At 35.4% G+C, this 5,000-nt stretch overlaps 1 pseudogene; it reads right to left on the bottom strand.

Moving 5' to 3' along the window:
* Positions 1-5,000, bottom strand: part of LOC142794018 (large subunit ribosomal RNA) — an 11,702-nt pseudogene that overhangs the window by 2,846 nt on the left and 3,856 nt on the right.

The raw sequence follows: 5,000 nt of genomic DNA on the forward strand, positions 1-5,000 counted from the left end.
CGCCCTTCCCCTCTCCTATGGTCCACCAGCGAGCTGCCGGTCGAACTTATCAACCATGGAAAGGTTGAACCCGATTGGCATTGAAGTCCTTCTTTTTTTTTTTTTTTTTTTTTTTTTTTTTTCCAAAATGGAGAGGCGTGTGTCAATGTGATGAAGTGGTCGGGTTTATACTTCTCCTCCCCGTAGTGATGGTGACGGTGGCAGTGCAATCGGCCTCGTTTTCCCTCTTTTTTGTGACGGAATCGCCGCCGGGAATTTTCTTTTTTTTTTTTTTTTTTTTTTTTCCCAGTTTGCCTAATGCTCTGTAACGTCCCTACAGTTTATTATTGATCGTATCGACCATCTCCTCCAGGATCGCCCTGGCCTGTACATTTTCAATAAGTTCCCGTTTTCCCTGAGCAGGGCCTCCACAAAATCTCTTCAGCTGTGCTCTATATTTTTCGGTTAGTTTACAAATCGTAAAATAATGCTCTATGTCTGTTTCTTCCATGTTGCAAGGGCAGATTCTGTTTTGTTTTATCCCGAACCTGAACAGATAGTGAGGAAACCGTCCATGTCCTGTTAAAATTTGTGAAATCTGATAATTTGCAATAAATTGATTTGGAATCTGATTAATATGTTTTATCCAATTGTGTATATAGCTTTTTCGAGCTATTTTGTCTTGGGCCCAAAGTTGTTCCCATTTGTGATACAATTTTTTTTGTAACTCCTTTTTGATAAAATTCTTAGAAATTTGGACCCCTACTTCTTCTCCGAATCTTATTGCCTTTTTTGCCAATTCGTCTGCTATGTCGTTGCCGATGTTTCCACTGTGTCCTTTTACGTATGTTAGAATAATTTGGTTGTTTACTGAAGCATTTTGGAGCAGTTGCTTAATTTTAAATATATAGGGGTTGAGGTTTTCTGGATTATTTATCCCCTGTAGGACTGACAGGCTGTCTGTCAGCAAATGATAGGTGCTTCGATTTTGTTGTAAACTAATATATTCTATGGCCTTGGTTATAGCCATAGCTTCTGCTTCAAAATTGTTACTGTACTTTGGTAATGAATATTGTTTGGTGTCTAATAATTTTTGCTCTTTCATAACTACAAAAGCTGACCCAGCTCCAATTTCATTGCTTGAACCATCTGTAAAAATTTTGTAATCTGTTTCTTGATTGAGTTCTTTATTAAACTTAAATCTTAATCTTTTAGACGGATGAATTTTCCATTTGTCAATTTTTTTAGTAATAGAATCCGCATCGAAAATTTTGTCATTCCAAATAAACTGCTTTCCATTTTTGATAATGTTGTGTAGTTCTATCTCTTTTTCTAATTTTAGATGTACTGGTGGAACATTAGCTAAGACGTTTAATGCATTATTTGAAACTGTTTTATAGGCTTTAGTTATCGATATTAATGGTTTCCGTTGTATTGATTTCAATCTTTTGATTATGGTGCCAATGTTTCTATACCAGACTGGGCCTGCATAAGTTATTATTCTTTCCATTCCCCTTACATATATTTCCCTAAGTTGTTTGTTTTTAATACCTCTGTTTTTACCTGTAAATTTGTTTAAGTTAATTGACAAGTCGAACACTTTCTCTTTTATATAATCTAAATGCGGAAGGAAAGACAGGTTTTCATCTAAGATTACTCCTAATATTTTCATTTGCTGTACCTTTCTTATTTTATTGTCTCCTAATTTAAGTATTGGTGGGCTTTTTGAATATTTTCCTTTAATAACCATAAATTCGGTTTTTGTTGCATTGAATTCAATCTTTTTTTCGAGGCCCCATTTTTGTATTATGTTTAATGTCTGGTTTGCTTTATCTTGTAGCTTTCTTTTAGATGTTCCTTTAATTATTATTGTGATATCGTCGGCGAAAGCTTGCACATATGTTTTTTCTGGGTATTTTTCCCTCAGTACCTCTGTAATCATTATGGTCCATAGTAATGGACTTAATGGGGATCCTTGGGGGGATCCTTTTCTTAGGCAATACATTTTCTGAATGTTTTCGTTTTTGTACGAGATTTTTCGATTTGTCATGATTGCATTGGTTAATTTTATTAAATTTTTTGGGCAATTATTTTCTTCTAAGTACTTAATTATTTCTTTTTTATCAATGGTGTTGAATGCATTTTTGATATCCATTGATATAATCAAAGCTCCCTCTTTATCTAGAGAAGCTTGGTCTAATTTTTTCTTTATGTTCTCTAATGCCTGAATTGTCGAGGTATCGTGCTTGAACCCGTATTGATTTTTGGGGAATAATTCGTTTTTGTATAAGAAGTGATATATGCGGTCTTTGAGTAAGCTTTCTAGGATCTTTCCGAATATTGAGTTTATTGCAATTGGTCGGTAATCTGCAGGTGTATTCTGACTTTTCTTTTTGGGGATCAATATTATTTTTGATACTTTCCAGTCCTGAGGAAAATATCCTAGTTTTAAACAACAATTAAATATATTTACAAAAAAGGTATTTTGCTTTTGATTTATTAATTGAATAAATTCCGTTGTTAAGTTGTCCGGTCCTGGTGCGATATCTTTCTTTAGGTTCCTAATTATTGCTTCCACTTCCTGTTGCGTAAACTCCCCATCATCTTCAATGTCATTGTTTATTTCCTCTTCTTCGACTTTTGTTTCGTTTACTTCGTTTTCTCCTGCTAAATCATATAATTTACTTATAATATAGTCGACTGTTTCTGTAAGACAATTTGTTGATGAACCGTCCTCTTTTATCATGCTTTTTATAATGACTGCTTTTTTAATTTGATTCCGGGCTAATTTGTATCCTATATTAAAAGGATTCCTCGTTACTTTGGCTAAAAAATTTTCCCAATCCTTCTTTTTCGCCTGTGCAATATTTTCTACATATAATTTATGTTCTTCATAATATTGAGCTTTAAAGATTTCTCTTATATCCCCTCGACTTCTTTTGAACCGTCTTTTCATTGCTCTAACTTTTTTCCTTTGTATTTCTAGTTCCAGGTTCCACCAGCTTTTCTCTTGACCTTTTCCCTTGGTAATGCGTTTTTCATATTTTTTGTATAAGTTTTCCAATGTATTATAAAATTTTTGTATTAAATGCTCGACCTCCTGTACATTATTCAGATTTCGTGATTGTAATTCCCAATCCATCTTTAGTAAATCTGTTAATGCTCTTTGTTTCCCTGTTTTAGTTATTTTAAACATTTGTAATTTGGCCTCTTCAAATATTTCTATTTTGATGAATTTATGATCACTGTATGAAGGTTCATTTAAAACCTTCCAATTTTTAACTTCCCTAATCAAATTGTTTGAAACAATAGATAGATCGATCCAACTTTTGCCCCTTGAATTTTGGAATGTTGGTTCACTGTTCTTGTCGTTTATTAAGTTTAAGTTATTTTTAATAATAAACTCTAAAACTAATTCCCCTCTATCATCTAGTTTGTCACCTCCCCAACTGTGGCTTTTTGCATTAAAATCTCCTGTTATTAAAATGTTCTCTATATGTGTTTTTTGAATCACGTTCTCTATTTTAGTTAGTAGGTTCTCTATGTTCCCCTTAGGTGCTGCATAGCAGTTGATTAGGAGAAGTTGTTTGTTCTTAAATTTCATTATTACTGCAATAAAATCCTCTTCTATTTGTACTGGAAATATGTTGGTTACCCTTGAGTGGAATATGATGCCAACTTTTGGGTTATCCTCATGCGCAATAATTCTATCTTTTATTGAACCTGGTATAATTTTACCTTTTAAGTGATAGGGCTCTTGAACTAATGAAATATGATGATTTCTCCTTTGTTGATAAATGCTTAAATTCTGATTCGCCTTAAAGGACCTGCCTAAGTTAGTCTGTATCATTTCTAATTTTTCTGTTGAATTTAATTTTGTATTCACCATTTCTTTTCTTTTTTTTTTTTTTTTTTTTTATACGAGGGAAAAGACTGTCTAAACCCGGAGTTGTCGTTTGGATACCGCTTGCGTATCCTGTCTAATTAGAGTGCTGTTAACTCAAGTTGGCGGAGAATTCTGTCGAGCTCCTGCTCCCTTCTGGCTTTGTAAGTAGGGCATGCCCTTGACATCATGGAATGACTTACCATTTCTGGTTCCCACCCGTCCTGCTTGCAGGCGCTGCATAGGTAATCTTCAACTCTGCATTCTTTGTAGTGATGTCTGCCACTACACTCAGTGCATCGCGGCGTCTGAGATCTACACCATTTTTGTGTGTGGCCGTATTTAGCACAGAAGGTGCATCTTGGAACATAAGTATTGTCGAATACTCGGCACCTATTCCATCCGATGTTTAATTGCTCTTTACCTTGCAATTGTCTCCAAGCTCTGTATTCCAAGCTTACGATTACCGTTTTTCCTTCTTTACCTTGCCATGTGGTTACTATTTTTATATCTTCTTCTGTACATGTTAATCTATTCTGTGAAATGAGTTTCCGAATTATTTCCTCAGATGTGAGTTCTTCATCTATGCCAATAATCTTTAATTCTGGTTTCTTACTTTTTGGCCTCTGCGTTTTCATTCTTGCTCTGAGTTCTGGGTCGTTTTCCATGAGGTTTTCTAGGTTTTTTAATCCTTCTTTTGACGAGGTTGACACTACCATTCCTCGCTTCCCCTCTCGCATTTCTGGGTCACTTAACCCGAGCTCCTGTGGGTCTATCCTTTTTTTTATGGCAGCTTGTACTTCTGCTGTGTTCAACGTCTCGGACGTGACTAAAAGTGCAAATTTGGCTCTCTGTTTTTCATTCTCATCCTTTTGCGTTTGTGAAAGATGGGAAATTTGGTTACCCTCTGTTGTCGTGCTCGTCCTACCTTTAACCGCATCCGCATATGATGCGACCGTTGTCGTTGCCTTTTGTTCTTTGTCTCTGGCACCTTCTAGCCTCGCTACCTCATGGGTGGCTTCCAATGCCAAATTTTTTGTCCTAGAAAATTCCGTCATGATCCTGTCTATTAACTTTTCCTTTTGTTGATCTCCAGCCGCCAATGCCAAGAGCGCCTTCATAAAGGACTTGTCCACTT

The sequence above is a fragment of the Rhipicephalus microplus genome, unplaced genomic scaffold (assembly GCF_043290135.1).
Source record: "Rhipicephalus microplus isolate Deutch F79 unplaced genomic scaffold, USDA_Rmic scaffold_361, whole genome shotgun sequence".
In the NCBI taxonomy this organism is placed as follows: Eukaryota; Metazoa; Arthropoda; class Arachnida; order Ixodida; family Ixodidae; genus Rhipicephalus; species Rhipicephalus microplus.